The sequence below is a fragment of the Amblyraja radiata genome, chromosome 6, assembly GCF_010909765.2.
Source record: "Amblyraja radiata isolate CabotCenter1 chromosome 6, sAmbRad1.1.pri, whole genome shotgun sequence".
In the NCBI taxonomy this organism is placed as follows: domain Eukaryota; kingdom Metazoa; phylum Chordata; class Chondrichthyes; order Rajiformes; family Rajidae; genus Amblyraja; species Amblyraja radiata.
The window spans coordinates 86198032-86221714 of NC_045961.1; the positions used below are offsets into that span (position 1 = coordinate 86198032).

Here is a 23683-nt window from a genome sequence, read left to right on the forward strand (position 1 = left end):
CGACTGAAGAAGGGTTCCGACTCGAAACGTTACCTATTCCTTTTCTCAGAGATGATGCCTGACCTGCTGAGTTACTCAAGCACTTAGAGTCTCCCCACCCATGCCCAGTTTGGGTTTCACCAAGACCCTACTGCAATGGCTGTCTCGCCAACAGTCTGTCTGTCCCTTCCTTCTTTGTGTTTTAATAGTATGTGTTAAAATGTATGTTTTTAGTGTTCTTCAGCTTGTTTTATGTTGGGGGTGAGGTGGTGGCAGTTGGGGGAAACTTTTTCTAATCTCTTACCTCGACGGAGATGCGATTTTTTTTCCATATCGTAACTCCGTCTGCACTGCGGCCTAACATCGAGGAGCTGACGGCCTTTGCTGCAGACCGACTTCCCGAGCTCCATCGCGGGAGCCTGTGGGACTTACCATCATGGAGCCCGCGATCCCTTTTCCAGGGATCGACCTCTGAGCTCCATCCATGGGAGCCTGCGGACTTTACATCACGTAGCTCACGGTCTCTGGTCAGAGGCCGACATCGGGAACTCCAAGCCACAGGAGTTTCAACAGTGAGAGTTTTGACTGTCCCGACGCGGGAGCTCCGACGCCAGCTGCGGGAGCTTCAATGGCCCCGACGGATGGTTCAACTGCCCCGACAGCGGCAGAATAAAGGATGAAGAAGGTTGGGACTATTTTGCCTTCCATCACAGTGAGGAATGTGGGGAATCTGCTGTGTTGGATGTTTATGTTAACTTTTATGTAGTGTGTGTCTTGTTGCTTTTTTTTTCACGTATGGCTGTATGGTAAGTCGCATATCATTGTACCTAATTGATACACATGACAATAAAAGACTTTGAGACCTGTGAAACCTTTGAAATGTGGGACTTGGGAATGGGAGATTACCATGGAGAGGAGGGGAAAGGAGAACGCTAACTCGGGGTGGTGGGAGATGGTAAGGGAAATGGGTGCATTCTGCCATGGGGGGGGGGGTCTTCAAGGTTTAGGGAGGCGGGTGGGGTGTTTTACTGGAAATTGGAAAATTCAACGTTAATAAAGTTGGGCTGTGAGCTATCGAAGCAGAATATGAAGTGCTGCTTTTCCACTTTGAGTGTGTCGCACTCTGGCACTGGACAGGAAAGTGAATGAGTGAGTGGGAAGGGAAGTTGCAACCGTTGACTTACAACAGGCCTTTTATGACACAAAAACATAAAAGGTACATACATTCTACAAGACTACTGTCTGGAACCATGTGCCTGCTGCAAGTAAGATTTTCATTGTATCGAAACCTCACCATACTAATGGGCCTGTCCCACTTACGTGACTTTTTCGGTGACTGCCGGCACGCGTCATAGGTCGTTGCAGGTTGCCGAGAATTTTCAACATGTGAAATCCAGCGGTGACCAGAACAAAGTACGACTCTATGAGCAACTACTCACGACCATACGGGCTTCACCCCGTGACATGTCGCCGGGGGTGTCAGCTGTATGGTCGTGAGTCGTCTCCTCAGTTGCCGAAAGAACGTAGCGTCTTTCTGGTCGCTGCTGGATTTTCAACACGTGAACATTTTTGGCGACCTGCAACGACCTATGACGGGTGCCGATAGTCGCCGTAAAAGTCGCGTAAGTGGGACAGGCCCATTAAGCAGATGACAATAAACTCGTTAACCTGACTTGAATCATAATAATGTGTAAAATAGAACTGTGTTAATCCTGGCCAGATTGGAGAGGCTAGGACTTCAAAATGGGGTAAAAGCTTCAGGGCTGCTGGGAGATTTGGTCAATTGGAATTGCTCTCTGCAGAGCTGGGACAAGCAGCGAAGTGGTGCCAGTGTGTCTAGAGCCTAGATTCAATTTGCAAGAAAAGAATAAGAACATCTGCAGACCCTGTCAATTAGGTGCAAAATGCATAGAATGGATTGGATGGCTGCAAACCAGACCTACACCTTGTAAATAATTGTGAATAATGTTGCAGAGTTCGGCTCTGCCGAGTGTTGATTGGATGAGGTATTGAACCTTGTCGGGGCTTCTTGCAGATCAGGGTAAATGTTTCTAAGTTGGCTTCCTTGAGAAGTCCGGTTTCTTCTTCTTGCGTATGGCGTGCACAGCCTAAAGTTGTCGGACAACTTGTTCTATTTGATCTTATTCGATTGTGCACACCAGGTTGATTGCATTCGTAGAAACAGGGCGGACCACGTGAAGGTTGCAATCTCCCACCCCAGAAGTCCAGTTTGAATACAATGTATTGAGCTGCAGGATTATTGGGTTAGGGAAATGTATTTTATGTATGGGGTTAATTGAAATCTGTAATTGGATTATTAAGAGACCACCCCCCATGTGGTTTGCCCCCTCGAGTTCCCGGGATATATAAAAGTCCACTACCATGAGGTTCGGGATAGATCTTCTGGGAGAGCGCTTGGAAACTGCATGACTTTCTGGAGTATCTCTGTTTGAGCGAGGCCTAGAGGGCTTGATCAGGCAGATACGAGGATCGAATCGATAATCGGGGGAATATTTTCGTTCTTAATTATAGTTTTGTTAGCTTGGTTCGGATTTGTCTGTCTGTGCAAACTTAAAGTGGATTGAGTGAGAGAGAGATTGCTGCATGAGAGACTGCGATTGAGAGTTAGACTTAGATTGAGATCCTTTGTTTGAAAGTTTCGAATTGAACGCAGTGATTGTGATTTAACTGATAAGAGAGTTGGGAGAGAGACTGAATAGGAGCGAGTGGTTTGAATAATTGAATAAAAATGATTGAATAGGAGTGACTGGGAAAGTTGAAAGGGAGCGATTGTTAGAGTAAGTGTGAATCGGAAAGACCGTTGACCATTGTGTGGGAGAGATTCCATTGACCTTGGAGTCTGAGAGGAAGGAGTGATTGGAAGAGGTGTTAGTGGCTGGAACCTTTATTTTGCAATTTGTGTTGTGACCATTGTTCCGAGAATGGGGAATGTCTCTGAGAAGGACTGATCAAACGAATTAGAAAGCCTGATAAGGATAATTTGCGGGGAGCTTCCACATGAAGCGGATAGACTAAGAGGAATATCTGGGGAATTAAATGCAATTCTGAAAGACGAACTTTGGCCGTTGTGTGGACTAAAATATGTCATAGGAATAAACTTTATAGAAATTATCATTAAAAAATATGGGAATAGTGAAGAAGGAAGTGAGTTAATTGGGATGTGGAGAATGTTCTTCACTAAAAGAAAAATAAATAAATAAATTGTTTTGCTGTCCACCCTAAGAATGGCTGCTTGTAAATTGGGAATAGGAGAAGAACACGATAGAAGTGATCCTTCTCGGGACATTCCAGAGCAGGGACATCGAGAACTAGTAAGCCAACAGCAGGAGCAGCAGCAGGAGCAGGAGCAGTATAGAGTGTCATCTTTTGAAAGGGACACTACTGAAACAGCTCTTAAAGGGGAGGTGCCGACGAAAACTAAATCTGTTAAATTCGGTAAGAGTGAAACAGTGCCTGCATATCTTGAAGGGAGAGATATTTATCATATGTCCGGGTGTACAGAATTCTCGGAGTGGAGCTAGAGCCACAGTATTCCTCACAGAACTCTCATGGTCCCAATTCGGAGAAACCAATCGCAGCTTGCGAGCAGGGCACACGGGAGGAGTCAGCGTTATCTTCGGCTCCTCCCCCTAAATTTAAATCTGAAATAGAGACATCGGGGAGAGATCCTCTATCTCCTATGATTGCCCCACAGGTGCAGAACCGTAGGGAAAATCAAGGAGCTAGAAGGAAGACTCCATCGACATGGGTGCCGAAATTAATTAGGGGCTCCAGTCGCGGGAGGATGAAAGAATCCTTCTTGAAGTATCGGGATAGAACGAATAGCCTTTCAGAGGGTGAGATAGGGGGAGAATTTGGATGGATTGATCCGGACATGGATAATATCATTATGTCAGAGCAATTCAACAATGAAGGGGATTTAGAACGGACTCCCCGTAGACAGTATGTTTGTAGGGAGATGCCCGCATTAGGTATAAATGTCCCCCAGACCACAGACAGTCAGACATCAAGGCGGCCTGGTTCAACGGCAGCCCGGAAATTAAAGGTTCAAATAAAAGAAATAAGAACAGAGGAGGATAAGGAGGAAGAAGAAAATTGCGTCCAGTTTTGGTCTCCAAATCTGAGGAAAGACGTTCTTGCCAAAGAGGGAGTACAGAGAAGGTATACCAGACTGATTCCTGGGTTGTCAGGACTTTCATATGAAGAAAGACTGGATAGACTCGGCTTGTACTCGCTAGAAGATTGAGAGGGGATCTTATAGAAACTTACAAAATTCTTAAGGGTTTGGACAGGCTAGATGCAGGAAGATTGTTTCCCGATGATGGGGAAGTCCAGGACAAGGGGTCACAGTTTAAGGATAAAGGGGAAATCCTTTAGGACCGAGATTGAGACTGACTTGAGAATTAAGGGACTGAAGTTTAGGGGTAACATGAGGGGGAACTTCTTTACTCAGAGAGTGGTAGCTGTGTGGAATGAGCTTCCAGTGAAGGTGGTGGAGGCAGGTTCGTTTTTATCATTTAAAATAAATTGGATAGTTATATGGATGGGAAAGGAATGGAGGGTTATGGTCTGAGCGCAGGTATATGGGACTAGGGGAGATTATGTGTTCGGCACGGACTAGAAGGGTCGAGATGGCCTGTTTCCGTGCTGTAATTGTTATATGGTTATATGGTTATATGAGATGAGAAAAACATTGGTCACACAGAGAGTGGTGAATCTCTGGAACTCTCTGCCACAGAAGGTAGTTGAGGCCAGTTCATTGGCTATATTTAAGAGGGAGTTAGATGTGGCCCTTGTGGCTAAAGGGATCAGGGGGTTTGGAGAGAAGGCAGGTACAGGATACTGAGTTGGATGATCAGCCATGATCATATTGAATGGCGGTGCAGGCTCGAAGGGCCGAATGGCCTACTCCTGCACCTATTTTCTATGTTTCTATGTTTCTAAGAAGACCTCAAGGTCTCCCATTCAGAGAACTGACCTTTCCTCGGTTTGGCTGGAGAGGTGATAAAGCGATCCGGCCCGATCAGTGTTACAGCTATGGGGGATTGGGCACTGGAGTCGGTCGTGTCCTATGAGAGAATATTATCAAGAAGGAAGGGGCAGAGAAGGTGGCCACGGGGTTCAGAAAGCAATGGATTCCAAGAGGGTACCGAGACTCTTGGGACCCCGAAGGTAGAGGACGAGGACACTGGCAGGGAGGTCAGGGGGCAGGGACATTTCGACAATCCAACCCATTTCGATAGCCCTAACCTGCCAGTTAACAGTAATACCATCTATTGGAATTAAAGGCATCCTCACCTGGCCTGAGAAACAGCACTATAAATGAGAAAGAACACCACCCCTTCCAAGTAGGAGGAGATACTTAGAATCCAATTATCAAGAAACCCTCACTGAAAGGAAGAAGCAAGACTGGGAAACATAGTAGTTACCATGAGAAGGGATGGCAACTAAGGAATGGAAATGGGGAGAAGGGAGAGAAGAAACAAAGCCCTAGACAAAGAACGAAGCCAATATAGTAAAGAACCAACATTGTATAGAATCAACATAGTAACGAGTTACCATGGTGAGGAGTCATACATAAATAAGAAGAGGTACTGGAGGAGAGACTTAGTAAGTTAGAGGGAGACTTGAAGAGTTATTGAGAATAGCATATTTGCTCAATGGATTTGAATTGTTTAACCCTTGATGGGAAAGCGGCTTCTATTATCAAGGTGGAAATAAATTGTCCCTGGATTCGGCAGTCTTGATTGGATTTATGATGAAATTGATAGCATATGGAAATTGATTAATTAAATTTTTGAACAGCTGGGAATTCCACAGGAATCGGAATGGAATTGTATTATCGGCTACAAGGCTGTGGAATAAGAAGGACGAGATGGACATTGAAATTTGAAATAGTAAATTGAAGGCTGAGACTGACTGGATTTGGTTAAATTGGAACATTTATCATGGTTTGCTTTAAATTAGTCACGCCTGTAGGGAAATCTGGACTGAACCCAGCTGAAATTTATATGATTACCCATCATCAGATATACATATTATAACATTGTGTGAGTATGAAGAAGGCTGATTAGTTTTGATCCTGGAATAATAAAGAGTATATTAGGGAACAGAATAGGAATAGGGATCTAGTAATAGGGTAATATAATAGGTTTGAATAGGGATAGTATGGCAGAACTATAGAGAATGTATGGGAAAGCATGAGTGCATGATGGCAACTTGCTTTGTCCCAAGTTTTTCAGGATTTTTAGGTTTTAGGTTCGACTGTGGAAGAATGGGCAGCAACACGGATGGAGGGAATTCGCGCCCATGAAAACTCAGGAGGTGAAGACTCATCATACGGAAAACTCGGGACGCTTGACAAGATTCTAGGAAGAAACATCATCATCTTGTGTTGCTGATAGATGAGAAATATAAAGGACACACTTATGTATATCTGGCTAGCTGATTATTGAACTATTTGGTTATCATAAATGATGGGTTATCATAAATGCTAAAAGGAAGGAATGTTAATCCTGGCCGGATTGGAGAGGCCAGGACTTCAAAATGGGGTAAAAGCTTCGGGGCTGCTGGGAGGTTTGGTCAATTTGGAATTGCTCTCTGCAGAGTTGGGACAAGCTGTGGAGTGGTGCCAGTGTGTCAAGAGCCTAGATACAATTTGCAAGAAAAGAATAAGAACATCTGCAGACCCTGTGAATTAGGTGCAAAATGCATAGAATGGATTGGATGGCTGCAAATCAGACATATACCTTGTGAATAATTGTAAATAATATTGCAGAGTTTGGCTTTGCTGAGTGTTGATTGGATGTGGTATTGAGCCTTGTCTGGGTTTCTTGCAGATCAGGGTAAATGTTTCTAAGTTGGCTTCCTTGAGAAGTCCGGTTTGAATACAATGTATTTAGCTGCTGTATTATTGGGTTAGGGAAATGTCTGTAATGTATGGGGTTAATCGATATCTGTAATTGGATTATTAAGAGACCACCCCCAAGTGGTTCCCTCGGGATCCCGGGACATATAAAAGTCTGCTACCACAAGGCCCAGGATCGATCTTCTGGGAGAGCGCTTGGGACTGTGTGACTTTCTGGAGTGTCTCTATTTGAGCGAGGCCTAGTGGGCTCAATCAGGCAGATACGAGGATCGAACACGTGGTGAGATAGGTACAGTAGTTGAACTGTAATTGCGCTTTTGTTAAAATAAAGATTAGTTGTTCAAGTGCTTGATTCAGTGTTTTTACTGAAACTAGACTGGGGGGGAAGTTTAGGTATGAGAGATTTACAACTGCAGATGCTGGTTTCAATCGTTCATTCCCTCCATCACTGGCATATAGTGGCTGCATTGTGTACCATTGGTTGTGCACCTGCTTGTATCAGGCAACTAAACCATCCTACCACAACAAGAGAGCAGTGCTGGACTACTATCTACCTCATTGATGACCCCCGGACTATCTTTAATCGGACTTTACTAGCTTTATCTTGCACTAAACGTTATTCGCTTATCATGTATCTGTAAACTGTGAATGACTCGATTGTAATCATCAATTGTCTTTCAGCTGGCTAGTTCGCACACAACATAAGCTTTTCACTGTACCTCGGTACACGTGACAGTAAACTCAACTGAAACTGAACTGATCCACAGTTGTGTTGTAGTTACTCACTCAGGCTATTCCAACAGCAGCTCCTAAATCCATGACCTCCACCATCAAGAAAAACAAGGGAAGACAAGGGAGCAATGGTTCACCACTGCATCCGAATTACACCCCATCCATGCTTGGAAATATATATCTGTTCCCTCATCGTCATTGCATTCTAAATCCTGAAACTACCTCCTCAACAGCACGGTGGGAGCAGCTTCTGAAGTAGTGCAGAGGTTCAAGACCCCCCAATGCCACATTATCTGGGGTAATTAGGGATGGGTAATAAATGCTGGTTTAAAATTAAGAATTAAAAGTTCAAGTTCAAGTGAGTTTATTGTCATGTGTCCTGATAGGACAATGAAATTCTTGCTTTGCTTCAGCACAACAGAACATAGTAGGCATTGACTACAACACATGAATAAATAAACTGATAAAGTTCAAATAACAGATAATGGGTTATTAATGTTCAGAGTTTTGCCCGAGCCAGGTTTAATATCCTGATGGCTGTGGGGAAGTAGCTATTCCTGAGCCTGGTCGTTGCAGTCTTCAGGCTCCTGTACCTTCTACCTGAAGTTAGCAGGGAGATGAGTGTGTGGCCAGGATGGTGTGGGTCTTTGATGAGCCAATAAGTTGACCTTTAATTCATGCTTTCCCTTAAGTTCTCAATCTCAAACTTCTGGGTCTACTTTTTGAATTCTGACTGGTAGGTTAAAATTACCTAGACCGCCAATCGAATAACTGACATCACTTTAATGAAAGAATTGCAGCCCAGAAAAGTTCAACAGTGTAAGTATTCCTGTTACCTCCTACTCCATGGAAGCAGGCAGAGCGAGCTCCCTCAGCGTGCCTGAACCACCTCAGGGCACCTTCTTCAGGCGATCCCACAGCCAGACCTGACTTGCTACCTGCCTGTGACTGCTGACTCTCCTTGGCTGTATTACTGAAAGGCAGGTCTATTTTAACAACTGAAATATTCTCTCAGTGTTCCACCGTCAGTTAATATGTTTTTATAAAGACTAAACGGTGAACAGCTTTGACAAATGACTAATCATTCACAGAAGGCACTCGGATATGTTTCCGAAGTATCAAACTATCCAGGAAATTGACAAGTAATATAACAAAAAAGATCAAATATAGCCATAGTGAGTCACATTTCAAAGCATAGGTTGATTTTTCTTTGCAGACAAGAAACGTCAAAGTGGTTTAGCTTAGTTTAGTTTCGAGATAGAGCACGGAAAAAGGCCCTTCGGCCCACCGAGCCCATGCCAACCAGCGGTCCTTGTAAAGTAGCAATATCCCACATATTAGGGACAATTTACAACATTTTACCAAAGCCAAATTAACCGGAAAAACTGTATGTGTTTGGAGTGTGGGAGGAAACTAGGGCACCCAGGAAAAACCCACATGGTCATGGGGAGAACGTACAAACTCCGTACAGACAGCACCCACAGGATCGAACCCGGGTCTCTGGATCTGTAAGGCAGCAACTCTACCACTGCGCCACCTCATGAAATACAGGATCAAGATGGTTTACCCTGGTTGAATGAAGGAACATACTAAAGGGGCTGAATGGCTTCCTCCTATCCCTGTGGCTGGCTGTCAGCTCTGTAAGTAGTCTCCTTTCATTCCGCAGTCATGAGTGCTTGCAGAGTATTTGGGTGTTTGCTGTTCAGTTACCCTTTCTGAGAAAATGTTCACAATAAATCAGAATCAGTGATTTATAAATATATTCTTCCAAGAGTGTTCATAAAACATGCTGCAAAGTGTCATTTATTATGCTGACACTTTGAAATAGCTTGGGCTGTGTCACTGCAGATGCTGCAATAGGCCAGCATCAATCACAAACCACTGGCTCTGGTTGAAACTGGAACTTGCTTAAATCATGAACTAAGTGGGAACTGGGTAAACACGAGGGAGAGGGTGATGGAAGGAGATGATGGGGGTGAAGTGGAGAGGTACGGGGATTCCTGAGTGGAGCAAAACCATTGGGATGGAGCAGGGCACCGTCTCCTTGGTCTGCTCACCCTGTAGCTAGTATCAGGGGCATTTCCCCAATCGGTCCACACTCCCGATGCTGCAACAAATGACTCAAGCTTCATTGACAGGTTTAGTTTAGAGATGCAGCGCGGAAACAGGCTCTTCGGTCCACCGAATCCTCGCTGACCAGCGACCCCCCCCCCCCCCCCCCCCAACACTCCTTAAAGAATAAGGAGTAAGCCATTTACAACGGAGATGAGGGAACACTTTTTCTCACATAGAGTGGTGAGTCTGTGGAATTCTCTGCCTCAGAGGGCGGTGGAGGCAGGTTGTCTGGATGCTTTCAAGGCAGAGCTAGATAGGGCTCTTAAAAATAGCGGAGTCAGGGGATATGGGGAGAAGGCAGGAACGGGGTACTGATTGGGGATGATCAGCCATGATCACATTGAATGGCGGTGTGCTGGCTCGAAGGGCCGAATGGCCTACTCCTGCACCTCTTGTCTATTGTCACACGCTAACACTGTCCTACACACTTTTACAATTTTACCAAGCCAATTAGTCTACAAACCTGTACATCTGTGAGTGTGGGAGGAAACCAGATCACCCGGAGAAAATCCAGGCAGTCACGGGGAGAACGTACAAACTCTGTACAGACAGCACCCGTAGCTGGGATTGAACCAGAGTCTCTGGCGCTGTAAGGCAGTAACTCTACCGTGGCACCACCGTGTCACCGTTAAGGTTGCATTGCAGTTCTTACATCCGTGGAGTGGATTACTAAACCATAACAGACTTGGTGCTTTTGGCGAGGCTTTAAGTTTCAAAATGGCTAGTTTTCACTGCTAAACTTAGCAGACAGCCCAACCAGGCGGGTTGGTCAAAGGAGAACTGTTGGTCTCACTGAACAACACAGCCGAAACTCAACGTTGATCTTGATCCTTCAAAATATTTGTCCATATTAAAAATCACAGAATATTCAGGCATAAGCAGGTCCTCTGTTCCACCAAAGTTAGAGGCACCAAATTTTGGAAGCACACATCAATGTGCAGACAATTCAACTATGCACACAATGCAAGTATTCAAGGTGAGAAACAGAGCGCCTGATACTAGTATTAAATTGCACACAAAACAGATTGTTAGGTCCATCTGCTTCATGGTCGTAGATAGACACTGAGCTTTTCTCACCTCCAACTCTTCACCTTCCCTCCCGCCCTCTACTTTCAGTCTGAAGAAGGGTCTCAACCCGGAACGTCAACCATCCTTTTTCTCTAGAGATGGTGACTGACCTGCTGAGTAACTCCTGCTGCACTTTGTGTGTTTCTTTGGTATAAACCAGCAACTGTAGCTCTTAATATTTCTACACTGTGCTCCGTGGAGGTTCTATGGATCACAGGAGGTTCTTTCCATCCCTCCATCTCCCCCTCATTGCTCTTCATCATCTCTTACTTTCAGCTGTGAAGAAAATCGAGAGATATGGATTGGAGCAGAAAAATGGGGATGACATAAGAGATCAGCCAAGTCCTTAGGAAATGGTGAAGAAGGTTTTTATTTCCAATGCTTCTATGTCCTTTTGTCCTGCTTATTTATCCTCCAAAATGCATCTGTAATCCAACTTGGGTTCCCTCTTCTCCCTGCCCTCTGTATAAAGAGGTTTCTCCTGCAGTATAATGTGGATAAATGTGAGGTTATCCACATTAGTGGCAAAAACAGGAAAGTAGACTATTATCTAAATGGTGGTCAATTAGGAAAAGGGGGAGATGCAACGAGACCTGGGTGTCATGGTACATCAGTCATTGAAAGTAGGCATGCAGGTGCAGCAGGCAGTGAAGAAAGCAAATGGTATGTTAGCATTCATAGCGAAAGGATTTGAGTATAGAAGCAGGGAGGTTCTACTGCAGTTGTACAGGGTCTTGGTGAGACCACACCTGGAGTATTGCGTACAGTTTTGGTCTCCTAATCTGAGGAAAGACATTCTTGCCACAGAGGGAGTACAGAGAAGGTTCGCCAGACTGATTCCTGGGATGTCAGGACTTTCATATGAAGAAACACTGGATAGACTCGGCTTGTACTCGCTATAATTTAGAAGATTGAGAGGGGATCTTATAGAAACTTACAAAATTCTTAAGGGGTTGGACAGGCTAGATGCAGGAAGATTGTTCCTGATGTTGGGGAAGTCCAGAACAAGGGGTCACAGTTTAAGGATAAGGGGGAAATCTTTTAGACATTTTTCACACAGAGAGTGGTGAATCTGTGGAATTCTCTGCCACAGAAGGTAGTTGAGGCCGGTTCATTGGCTATATTGAAGAGGGAGTTAGATGTGGCCCTTGTGGCTAAAGGTATTAGGGGGCATGGAGAGAAGGCAGGTACAGGATACTGAGTTGGATGATCAGCCATGATCATATTGAATGGCGGTGCAGGCTCGAAGGGCCGAATGGCCTACTCCTGCACCCATTTTCTATGTTTCTATGTATGTCCTACTGAACATAATTGTGACTGTCTAATGTTAGCATTCCTGGGTTGTAGGCTCGGACGCAATGGGGAAACATCTTCTAACCTGTCAAACCAATTCATGCTTTCAATGGCCTCTGCCAGGTGACCACTTCTTGGAAAGGAGACCTCAGTTTGTCGGGGCTTGAGTGTAATCTTTCAATTCTGCTTTCACTGATGGGGCCACTGTGTAACCTTTCAATTGGGCTTTCATCCTCTTTGGACCCCAACAGTGGGCAATGCAACTTTCTCCTCCACATTAAATGGGGAGACAGATTGATGTAAGGATGATGCCACCTTGTGGCAACACAATCCATCTCATTGCACAGAAAAAGCTGGCTTCAGAGGTGAAATTCTCTCTCAGTTACTGTGTACGGAGACTAAATGATATACTGTATTACTGATGCACATGTTACAATTTACACTTTCAATCAGGAGCCTCCATCTATTCCAACAGAATTTTTATGCTGTGCAGCCCCGAGCTAGTAACAAGACCGAGTTCCTCCTCTATTTCTCATCACACTAATTTACACCAAGGTATTATATTCTGGACACTTTGCCAACAACTGAATCCTGGTAAATTATCAAAGGTCCAAGGGTCAAACACATGGATCTTTTCCAATCACTCCTTCACTGCTTCTTAACAATGGTTTTGTGATTACCAGTCACCACAATTCATATTCAGTCTCTCCCTGCTGTGATAACTGAGCTTCCCCCCACTTAGCACAGATTGGAGATTGCGCAGGTAACTATGGATACCGAAAACTTAGCAGAGTGCAAGAGCTGAAAGCTTGAGACAGGAGAGAAGAAGAAATAGTAATCACAAGGGAGAATGAAAAGAAAGAGATTACGCTTCATCTTCAGGTAAAATTATTAATCATTTTTTGCCAATCCCAAAACATCTGAACTAGTTAATATAACTGATTTTCCTGCCAAGATTACCGGACAAGGCTTTTTATTTGGAATGCCTTGAAGTTGTGACAGGCGCTAGGGAAAGGCAGTTTAGGCTTTGAGTTGGTAACATGAGTGGCTGGGAAGGAGGCACAAGGGTTTTTTCCAAGTCCAGGCTAGGTTCGACTTCCGAGTTTCCTTGCACCCAATATCTTTCCTCACCACCAAACTTTCAAAGGTGTGGAAGGCATTTGGCTTCCTTGCTTTATTAACAGAGGTAGAAAGTGAAATGATGCAAATCCAGTTAGTTAAGCCAATTTTGAACTACACTGCAGGAAGAATGTTGAGGATTTGGATATAATGGAGAGTGGGTTTACTGGAGCAGTGCTGGGGATGATGGGGCTTTGGTTCTAGGGGAGGCTCGAGAGGCTGGTGCTGTTCTCCTTGGAGCAGAGAAGGTTAAGGGAAGATTTAATGAAGGCGTGCAAAATCAGCCAGGGTTCTGATGGAGTAGGTAGGGAGGAACTGTCTCGTGAGGCAGGAGAGTGAATGAGCAAAGACTACGGAGCAGTATTGAGGGTATGATTTTATGTAGTGAGCTGAAGCAGATGCAACAGGAACTATTAAAACATCATATGGTAGAATGGATAGATCTGTTGCCACAAAATCCGAGTGACCTGGGTTTAATCTCGGCCTCCAGCACTTTCTATATGGAGTTTGTACATTCACCCTGGGACTTGGGTTTACATCGGGTGCTCCAGTTTTCCTACGTGCCAAATATGTGCTGATTGGTAGGTGAATTGTCTTCTGTAAATTGCCCCTGGTGAATAGGGAGAAGTTGCGAAACTGGGATAATGTAGAATTAGTGTGAACAAGGGATCAGTGGTCAGTGTGGAATCGTTGGGCCGTAGAACCTGTTTCCATGCGTTATGTCTAAACTAAACAACCTTCACAAAGGCTAGTGATGGTCAGCATGGACTCGCTGGGCGAAAGGACATATTTTTGTGATGTGTGTACATGAAAGGAATTCCACACCGCCTTCTCAAAGGCAACCAAGGTTGGGCGATAATTAGTTCATGTTCAAAAGTTATAGGAGACAAATTAGGCCATTTGACCATCAAGGCTACTCCACCATTCAATCATGCCTGACCAATCTTTCCCACTCAACCCCATTCTAGTGCCTTCTCCCCAGGTGCAGCAGAATCTATGGAGCGAAGGAAATAGGCAACGTTTCGGGCCGAAACCCTTCTTCAGTCCGAAGAAGGGTTTCGGCCCGAAACGTTGCCTATTTCCTTCGCTCCATAGATGCTGCTGCACCCGCTGAGTTTCTCCAGCATTTTTGTGTACCTTTGATTTTCCAGCATCTGCAGTTCCTTCTTAAAAAAGAACCTATCAATCTCTGACTTAAATGGAGACCACATCACATGAAGGAATGAGAAAGAAATGATTTGCAGGGATGTGGGGAAAGAGCAGGGAGAATGGGCTCTTTGAATGCAAAGGGCTAGACCAGGGGGAATGGGTTGAATGGCTCCGTCCTGCTCTGTCACATTCCGTGCTCTGAATTAACAATCTCCAAATCGTCGCTGTTTTCTCATCCTCGAAAGTCCCTAAGATCAGTCAGAAGCAACGATCGCCCTTTACACCAGTGAATCAGTGTATAGACAACAAAATCAATCCCAGTCACTTTGGGTCCAGTTTAGAGATTTGGCATTAATTCTCTGCAAACATGCCTCAGTGTGTCAATTTGTGGCTTTTGTCTTGTCTGGATTTACGTTAATCTGTTCTAGGAAAAATGACACTGTAAAATGTACAAGGAGAAAGGTTGACTATTTTAATCACAGCGACTGGAATAAACCTAGCTGCTCAGAGAAAGCAAACAGCCTGACAGCCCGAAAGGATTTCAACAAAAAAATGTTATTTTCATCAACAATAAATTAAGACAATGAACTGCCAATTAATCAGCAGCAGACAGACTTTGGCAGAACACAGCCCTGACGAAAGGTTACACTTAAACTGTGAAATAATTATCTTTTCAGATTTTAATCTGTGTTTTCTTTCCTAAGATTTCCTTTTCTAATCATAATTTTCTGAGTTTCAAAATGTGTGCTTTCTTGAAACGTATGATAAATAAATTTGCATTTTGGATGTTCAAATGCTTCCTACCAGCCGCTGTGATTTGGCAATGCCTACATTATAGAATTCTTCAGGACAAGGAGCTTTTGTTTTGAAACCACTGAAGCGAAACTGTCCATCTTTGTAAAATTCACTTCCGATGGTCTCACTGGACAACACTGGTCTCCAGTGCAGATACACTTCAGACTTGATACATTTCAGACTTAGGCAGACCATGGCACAGCTGGTAGAGTTGCTGCCTCACAGCGCCAGAGACCCGGGTTCGATTCTCACCTCGGGTGCTGTCTGTGCGTGGGGCTTGCATATTCTCCCTGTGACTGCGTGTGTTTCCTCCGGGTGCTCCGGTTTCCTCCCACATCCCAATGACATGGGCTTTGTAGGTGAATTGGCTTTGGTAAAATAGTAACATTGTCCCTAGTATGTATGATAGTGTAAAGGGCCTGTCCCACTGTACGAGCTAATTCAAGAATTCTCCCGAGTTTCCCCTGATTCGAACTCGGAGAATTACGGTAATAGCCGCTCGTAGGTACTCGGGGCTCTCGTGTTGAAAAAGCTTCACGAGTCTTCACGAGCTTACCGCGTTTCCCAAGTATTTGCCATTAGGGTTACGAGCCGCTAAGAGACGTCCCGAGCTCCGACGTACCCGCTACGTACATTGTACGTGATTACCACGAGTTTGATTTTTTTTTAAACTCGGGAGAGCTCTTGAATTACCTTGTACAGTGGGACAGGCCCGTTAGTGTTCTGGGATCCCTTGTCAGCGGGGACTTGGTGGGACGAAGGGGCTGTCTCTGTGCAGTATCTCTAAAGTCTAAAGTCAAGTAAAGGTAATTGGCCTCTGTAAATTACCCTTAACTTATAGGGAGTGAAAGAGAAAGTTGAATAACACAGAACTAATGTGAATGGGAGGTCGATGGTTGGCGTGGTCTCGGTGGGCTGAAGGACCTGTTTCTATGTTGTATCTCTGAATTAAAACTAAATTAAATTAAAATTGTAACCACCCCTCACCTTCCCCCATCCCTGGTTCTCCCTGCTCCAATGACCTCACCTCTCCTTCTCTCAGAACTTTACCAGTCTTGCAACAGTCATCCGCTGCCTTTCTTCAAATCAGTCTCCTGAGCTCACCAATTGCTTCGCCATAGATGATCTGGATCCATGTCATTGTTATGCAGCGACAGATCTGCTGTCTTGTCTGTTTTAAGTCAATAGCTCTGTCCCCAGCAATACAAGGCACTATATCCTCAGCCTCTCCTCTTCAATACTATATAGTAATTGTACTGTTAACTAAGCTGTGGAATTCCTTCCTGAAACATGTCTCCCTTTCTCTTCTTCAAATAACTCCTTGAACCATCCATTTTATTTTGGGGAGGGGGGGGGGGGGGGGGGGGGGGGGGGGGGGGGGGAGGGCTCCTTCATAATTTTGTTTGATAATTGGTTTTGGGTATTGGTTTATTATTGTCATGTTCACTGAGATATAGTGAAAAGCTTGGTTTGCTTCCTATTCAGTCAAATCATACTACACATGAATACATGACTAGCCATGATCATATTGAATGGCGGTGCAGGCTCAAAGGGCCAAATGGCCTACTCCTGCACCTATTTTCTATGTCACAATCAAACCATTAGTACCACAGGCCATGCAAAGAGCAAAATAACCATAGTGTTACAAGGTTATAGCATTACAGTTACAGAGAAAGTGCAGATTTTTAAAAGTGCAATGGTCGCAATGTGGTAGGTTGGGAGAGTGGGACTGCACTCCGAAGTCTGGTAACCGTGGACTGTCAGTAACTATGTCCCTTTCTTTGAGATTCTGTCACTAATGTAAAACATCTTAACATCCACCATTCCATTGGCCCTTCAGGATCTTATATGTTTCAATAAGATTTCAAGATGATTATAGTCTGTGTGTCAGAGAAAGAGATAAACAGTTCAGGCTGTAACTTTGTACTTCATTGCTTCAACAATTGGTCCTTAAAGTTTAATTACATAACAACTACTGTAGTATTAATTTTTGATTGCATACATATTTATTAGAAAGGTTATAAACTCTGACTGAGTTTTATAACATTTTAAATAGTGAACCAACGATCATTTCAACAGAAAGTTAATGACTTTCCACCAGGGGAAATTACTCCCTGAATTTTCCAACATTGTCATATTTTCAGTCTGCCAGATTAAACTCATGCAAATTGTAATGTGACAGAGCCCCATTGATATGGACTCTGCAAATTGTTATTGATGTAATGGCATAAAGAGTGCTCATGGGGAAGATTGAGAACTGGTGCAGCTGAAGGCCACTCGGCCCTCGAGCTTGCTTCACTATTCAATACTATCGCAGCTGATCTTATTGTAACCTCAACTCTGAATTCCCCATCTATCCCCTTGTTTATCCAATATTCTCCCATCTCAAACACTCTAGAGTCATTGAGTCCTGGAGTTATACAGCAGGGAAAACAGGTTATCTGGCCCAATTACTTCCTGCCAACTAAGGTATCCTTCAAAGCTACTTCCATTTTCCCAACTTTTGGCATATATTCCTCCAAACCTTTCTCATCCATGTATCCATCCAAATGTCTTTTAAATGTTGTTGTTATCCCTGCCTCAACCACTTTATCTACAGTTTGTTCTATGTACGTACACAATGTGTGTGAAAAGGTTTCCCTCATGTTCACGTTATACCTTTCTCCTCTCAACCTATGTCCTCAAGTTCTGTGTGCATTCATCCTATCTGTGCCCCTCGTGATTTTATAGCACCTCTATAAGATCAACTCTGAATCTCCCACCCTACGAGGAATAAAGTCCTAGCCTGCTCAACATCTTGTTATCACTCGTTCCATTGTGTCCTTGCAACATCCTCATAAATCTTCATTGAACTCTTTCGAGCTTAATGGTATATTTTGTATAGTAGGGTGACCAAACTTGTACATCATACACCAACTGCAGCTTCATCAAAGTCTTGTACAACTGCAACATTAACACCCCAACTCCTGCACCCAATGCCCTGACTAATGAAGGCCAGTGTGACAACAAACCTCTTCACCTCCCTGTCTACCTGTAGCGCACTTTCAGGTATCAATGTACGTCCTATGTCCGAAGTCCCTCTACTTCTCTTGTCCTTCTGAGAGAAAAATAAATCATCTCATTTCATCCTTTAATGGACAATCCCTTATTTCTAAACAGTGATCCCCATTCTAGATACTCCCACAGGGAGATACATTCTTCCCATGCCCACACTATCAGCACTCTTGAAGTTTTAATATGTTTCAATCAAGTCCCTTCTTACTCCTTTAAACTCCAGTGATACAAGCCTGGCTAGACCAAGCTTTCCTTATAAAGCAACCCACCCATTCCAGGCATCAATTTAGTACTTTAGACTTTAGAGATACAGCGTGGAAACAGGCCCTTTGGCCCACTGAGTCTGCGCTGACCAGTGATCATCCCGTACACTAACACTATCCTTCACACTAGGGACAAATTACAACTTTTTACCAAAGCTAATTAATTTACAAATCTGTGCATCTCTGGAATGTGGGAGGAAACCGGAGGACCTGGAGAAAACCCACGTGGTCACAGGGAGAACGTACAAACTCTGCACAGACAGCACCTGCAGTCAGGATCGCATCTGGGTCTCTGGCGCTGTAAAGGGCCTGTCCCACGAGCATGCGACTCCATGCGGCAAGCGCGACCAAACCGGAAGCGGGAGCCGTGCGGAGGTCAAGTGAGTGACGTGAAGTTCGAGCAAAGTCCGCGGGAAGTTCGCGCGTGACGTACGGCGTCAAGAAGTACGGCGTCGAGGCGGCTGCAGGCCGGCAGGCCATTGCCTCGCGGAATTTTTGAAAACGGTCAGTTCTTCGGAGCCCCGCGCGATGTCGGGACCAGCTCCGCACAACTCCATACGGCTCCAGCGATCGAAGTGGGACCGGCCCCGCGAGGCCATATACGGCTCAAGCGACCATGTTAGGTCGCGCTTGCCGCATGGAGTCGCATGCTCGTGGGACAGGCCCTTTAGGCAGCTACTCGATCGCTGCTCCACTGTGCAGCACCAAAGTAAACCTTCTTTGAACTACTTTCAAATATGAAAATCCTTTGGATAAGGAGACCAAGTATTGAACACAGTCTTCCAGATGTAGTCTCACTGCTGCTCTGCATCACTATAGCGTAACCTCGTCACTTTCACATTCAATCAGCCAACCGTAAATAATAATTCTTCTCTTCCTTTAGGGCAGTTTACCAGGATGAATTGCTTCCACTCCTGAAGTGAACGATGAGGCAGATTTCTCTTCAGATAACTCAACCTGACTACTTCTTTGTAACCCCGGGTAGGAATGGAGAGGAGTTTGAATTGAGCAGGAAGGATAGTTATTGAAGGGGAGATGGCTGGGAGCAGGGAGAGGTAGAGATGGAAACAGCAAGGCTAAGCAAGGCCCCTTTGCTTTGCTGGTTGGAAGGGGAAAGAATGGCAGGAAGAATGGTGTATCAGTACACCGACAAGTTCACGTCAGACCGCAGCGTTTCCAGTGAGACTGATCTCCATCCTAGCTGAAACTCCCTGATTCCACCACCCCCTCCAGCCCCATAAGCCTTGGTGATTCTAATGCCCCTGTCCCACTTAGGAAACCTGAACGGAAACCTCTGGAGACTTTGCATCGCACCCAAGGTTTCCGTGCGGTTCCCAGAGGTTTTTGTCAGTCTCCCACCTTCTTCCACTACCTGCAACCTCCGGCAACCACCTGCAACCTCCGAGAACTGCACGGAAACTTTGGGGGGGCGCAAAGTCTCCAGAGGTTTCCGTTCAGATTTCCTAAGTGGTACAGGGGCATTATACTCTCTAATAAATCTGGGCCCTTGCATATCCCCAGTTCCTCTCCCTCTGTGTGTGCCTTCAAATACCAAGACCCGAACCTCTGCAGTTCCCTCAGAAAAAATGGTGCTTCTTCCCTTCCTATTTTCAGAAGCACATTGTTGGAATTTCTATTTCGAAAGGTTAGTTTTTAACTTCCTTTCCTGCTTCTAATGAAACAAGCCTCAGACAAGAAGTCCCATGCTTCTCTGTCAGTGGCTGAACTCCAGGTGTGTGCATTGTGTCCTGTGGTGAGAAGATTCCCACATTGTCTGCTTTCAGTATGTCAGCCCGGTGCCTGTTTTGGCAGCTCCTGCTGACTGGGGATAGGGGCTGGGAACTTGATGTGTGCCTGCTCACAGGGGAAGTCCTCTTTCTCCTCCTTCTCTCTCCGCGGCACAGTATGTCCCAGCTGCAGTGCACTAAACCAACAGGGATCCTGGTTCGCTGATGTACCAGAGACAGCACAACAATAAATCCTAGCGGCTCCAGGACTACATCTACCAGTGTCTGAAGATAGACACTAAGTGCTGGAGTAACTCAGCGCGTCAGGCAGCATCTCTGGTGAAAAAGGATGGGCGACGTTTCTGGTCGGGAGCCTCCTTCAGACTGAAAGACTGAACGCAGCTTTAAATCAGTCAGTGGGAGGAGGCCATTCAGCCCCTTTAGCTATACTATTAGATCCGCGGCTAGTTTAAAAAAAAACTCTATTCAGCCAGTACAATGTGGCATGATCCCTGAGGGTATGAATTTCATATATATTCCAATCGCATTGTACTGCCTAAACAATCAAACAGGCTTCCATACAACTGCTTCTGTAACATTCAATACCCTGCACAAAATTGGACCACAGCAAACGTCCTCTGGACTGGGCAGAGTGTACACAGATGGAGTGAATGGTTTGCCTCTTCCATTCCAGGTTTGTCCAACCTCTCCTTACAACTAATGCCCTCTAATCTAGGCAGCATTCTGGTAAAGCTCCTCTGCACTTTCTCCAAAGGCACCAGATCCTTCCTGTGTTAAGGTGATCAGAATGGTGCATAATGCTAATTTAAGGTCCTTCCAGGGAGATTGTGCCAACAATGTGCCAGATTAATTAAAACCATCCTTGTTAAAGGTATCTCCATAGTCAATAAAAGAACATTTATATGTGGAGGATAGCTATTTAAAATTTAATTTAACTGAACATTTCTTCAACGGTAGATCCTGTCGAACATTTTCTACTGTTCTTACTCCATCTGCATCTATTTAAACATCTTCTCAAACGGGAGATAAATGTGCACCAATATTAATTATATTTTCCTGCTTATTTAAAAACAACTGTTCTTTGTAAAGAGAGAAGCAGATTGCAAATGCAGGATTGTGCCAAAACTATGCCAATCACAGGCTTGGCCCGGGCTGGAGATAAGAGTGAACTTTAATCCCCAAATCATGAGTTAGCTCAGAAGTCAACGTTTAAAAAAATCTAAATCTGCCTTCAGCTTTAAGTAGGACAAGGAACAGCATATGATTTGCTCCTTGAAGACATTCCAGTAACTTAAATATTTTGAACACTCGGAATCTGTGTGCTCTGCAAAAGGGCGTCAAAATATGGCAACGTAAACACCCAAGGCTAACCAGGCCCAAACCGCCTGCCACCTGATTGGAGGCTAAACATGTCGACTGGGCTGAAAGTAAAGGTGGGAAAAGGGGCTGGAAGAAAGAAAATGCCACTTGCTGTGGGATTAAAACCACACCACAAGTAGGGACAGCTCTCTGGTCTCACCAACAGAAATAGTCACCTGTGCCGTTTAACTCTGATCCCTGCATGTTACAGCATGGCAAGGGGAAGTGTGGTGAGGAGATTTACTAGAGGGATCCTGGGATGAGCTACTTCAGTTCCATGGAGAGACTGGAGTTGGAATCTCGGAGCAGAGAAGATAAAGGGGAGATTTAATGGAGGCATTAAGGAAGGGTTTTGCTGGAATAAATAAGAAGAAACAACTTCCAAGGGCAAGAATGTGGATGCCCAAAGGGCCTGGAGTGAAGAGGATCAGCAGAAGAACCAGAGGGGAGAGGGGGAAATGATTTACACAGTCCATCCAGTCTACTTTCCTGGTGTGCTGCGTTAATAAGGCTGGAAGTATCGTTATAGATGCCGGCCTTCCTGGCCATTCCCTTTACTCCCTTTTAATTTTTGGAAGAAGTTACAGGAGTGTGAAAGTCTGGATGTCCAGACTTAACAACAGTTTCCGTCACCACTGCTGTGAGGCTCGTGAATCAATCTGCTCTTCAATACACCCTTCCTGGAGGCGTACTCTTAACTCTACCTCATATGTTTATTCCATTATTGCACTGTAATATTTTTTGTACAACTCAGCTTGGACAATCTTTGCACCATCTTGCTGTTTTGCATTTTGTTTTATCTATCATTACTCATGTACACTGTGTGTTTCAGAAATCAAGGAACTTCATTGCACCCTAGTGTATATGATAAACAAATCTGATTCTGAATGATGTAACTTTGATAATCTGATACTCTATTTAAATGTAACTTTGTTTTCTGCTCACAGTATTGGACAGCCATGCAGGTGTAGACTTTCGAGATAACACTCATCCCCTCAGTTCAGTTCAGTTTTAGTTAGTTTTAGTTTCCTGTCACCTGTACCGAGGTACAGTGAAAAGCTTTTGTTGTACGCAAACCAGGCAGTGGAAAGATAATACATGATTACAATCGAGCCGTTCACTGTGTACAGATAAATGATAAAGGGAATAATGTTAAGTGCAGGATAAATCCAGTAAAGCCCAATCGACGATAGTCTGAGGATCACCAATGAGGTAGATAGTAGTTCAGGGTGGCTCAGTTGCTGATACCAGCTCAGAGCATAAGGGCAGTGTGAAGGGTGGTACATGATTGGAACACAACTCCCATCAAGTGTTTAGTTATTCATCTCCTGCCTTAAGTTATCATCATTGCAAATGCTGATTTTTAGATATTAATCTCCAGCAGTTAATCTTTCTCTAAACATCACATGCTAGACTCTTTAAATCATTATTAGCTTGCCAATTATTCCAAATATAAAAAGATAGACTCCAATTAAAATGTGTTTTTGTATTAAATGATAGATTGTCTTCATTCGTTGATGCTTGTATAAAATAGATTGTGGTGATCCAGTGCCAACTTTGATGCTGCAGGCTGAGATAATTAAACACCAAAATAACAAAGGAAAAAAAAAAGGTAAATTATGCAGGTGCTTGAAATCTGAAATCTTAACAGAAAACGCTGGAAATACTCAACAGATCAAACATACAGTCAACGTTCCAGATCGATGACGACTTGAAAAAATGGTTCTGATAACAGATCGTTGACTACTACAAAAACAAGACCAGTATCTGTCTGGGGATGTGCTGTACTCTGGGAGAGACAATATTATGGGAGCATCCCATTGTCCGATGTAGACCCATAAGATTTTGCCTGTGAGGTGTGAAATTTACAACTGGAATGTTCCTACAGAGCTGAGAGCAATGCCCACTGACTCTCTGAAAGTGAACATTGAATTCTCCAATTCCAGATAAACAAGCTGCAAGCACCCCCTCACCACCCGCTTCCCCAACGCCCTATTTCCCCCTCTCTTCCCAGTGCCCCATCCAATTCTCCCTTCCCCCCGTCCCCTTCCACCTCCCTTCCCCCTCCTACAATCAGTCTGAAGAAGGGGCCTGACCAGAAACGTCACCTATCCATGTTC

General features: G+C 44.4%; 1 protein-coding gene across 2 annotated transcripts in view; it reads right to left on the bottom strand.

The window, feature by feature from the left end:
- The window catches only part of fgf14 (fibroblast growth factor 14), a 469680-nt gene that overhangs the window by 77635 nt on the left and 368362 nt on the right, over positions 1 to 23683 (bottom strand). The window lies entirely within an intron of this gene.